The sequence below is a fragment of the Aplysia californica genome, unplaced genomic scaffold (genome assembly GCF_000002075.1).
Source record: "Aplysia californica isolate F4 #8 unplaced genomic scaffold, AplCal3.0 scaffold00501, whole genome shotgun sequence".
In the NCBI taxonomy this organism is placed as follows: Eukaryota; Metazoa; Mollusca; class Gastropoda; order Aplysiida; family Aplysiidae; genus Aplysia; species Aplysia californica.
The window spans coordinates 121184-123046 of record NW_004797771.1 but is presented as its reverse complement, the minus strand read 5'-3'; positions in this window follow the sequence as shown (position 1 = coordinate 123046).

The following is a 1863-nucleotide window of genomic DNA, read 5'->3' as shown; positions in this document are numbered from 1 at the left end:
AGAGAGAGAGAGAGAGAGAGAGTGGCTAGCGTACTATCAAACGTTCACTTTTAGTAGGGCGTTGCACCTCCCGCTGGAATACCGACGTGGGTGTATTGTACGGTGAAACACGCCTTTGATAATAAACCCAAGTACCTGAGGACACCCCCACCCCCCTCCCGGTCATTTGAAAAAGGTCTCCAAACTAAACAAACGAGGACAAATAAATGTATAAGATAAACTTACTGTCCTAGAAAACCGTTTCATTTCCAAAGTGGAAGCACTTACTTAATCCACTAATCGAGCACGAGTCTCTATTGCAATACTGCCTTATCTCTTAAAAAGTTGGTTGCACTATTTTCAGAAATTCACGTAGGCCTAGATCTGTTTGCTTTTTAGAATTTAGATTAGCAGTCTATACTGTTCGTTCTTTTCCCCCCGTGCGTAGGGGTTACCAGTAGTGCACATTACTCTTTTCTGGTTGAGTGGTTGCGAATAAGCAATCCCTGTTTTCGAGTTCGTAAAGGATACTGGAAAAAGAAAGAAAGTGAACGAGGGACGGAAAGAGAAAAACAATAACTAGAAACGAAAATGACAGGGTAGTGTGATAAGAGAAGTGAATAGACAGAATGTGATAGAGAAAGGGAAATTTAACGACATAGAAACCCACCAAGGTAACTTTCTTTTCTTTACATTTCTAACTCGTTGACTTGTTTGTAGCTCGCCTCATTGCTCTCTCTCTCTCTCTCCAAGTGGAAGCCTTGCGTGCTGCAAGTTGTGCCTAGATAGATCTCAGACGCACACACAGGTGAGGTCGGTTTTATCTGCAAGATAGGTTGTATGACCTAATTTAGAGGCTTTGAATACTGAGAGAGGGAAAGGGTGGTCGAGGGAGAGGGAGAGAGAGAGGGGGGGGGGGGGGGGGGGGGGGGGGGGGGGGGGGAGGGAGGAGGGAGGGAGAAAGAGAGTATGTGTCTCTTTTTGTGAGTGTATGTGCGAGGTGGTGGGGTTATACCCCTCAAGACAAAGTTGTAATTTTGCTCAAAATAAGCCAAAAGACAAGGTTGGTCAAATTGATCACTCATAACCTAACAATCAGTTGACATGTCTGCTTGATATTTACAAGAATATGTACCCAGAACGTGTCCCGTTGCCATATTTTCAGGATCTTGGCTGCAATTAGGGTTACTCTTAAGTTATTGTAAGTGTTTTACGGCGCTCGCAACTGCATACGGTCATGAGTGCAGGGGACACATTAAACTTTTTCCGTTGATAGGAAATTCTGAATTTTGCTCAGGTGGCGGCCGAGGCCTACTCTAATCGATTTTGGTCCACTAAGGGATCTTTAACGTGCGCAGCTTGTACACGGACCCTCCGAGATTTTTCACCCTTATCGAAGGCTAGGTGTTAGATCTTTCCTACCCTAAGACCAGGGATGTGTCTGAAAGATAACAGTAGGAAGAAGCCGAAGAGTAGCTGTAGAAAGGCTGCAGAAAGATTCAGGAGCCCGGAGGAGGGGGCAAAGGAGGTGAGGGAGTGGGGGCGGAAAGTAGAGACGAAAGCAGACGACAGAACATTGTTAGAGAGCATGAAAGCAGGAGAAATGAGGCATTTTAGAGAAGAAAATGTTCCGTCGTTATCTGGATTCGAACCCGTGACGTATAATTGAATGAGTGGTGAACACCGTAACCTCTCGACCACGAGAGCCCCCACTCTAAAGTTTGCAGCTATTACAATTTAGAGGAGTCAAAAGTGACAAGTTTGTTTTCTTGTGTTTCTTGTTCCTGAACAAGTAATTGTATGCGTCATCTCTCTCATAGCCTAGTCACAAGACGGGTAACGCTTAGCAGAACGAAATCGAGGCGCTCGCTTTCGGAACAAACT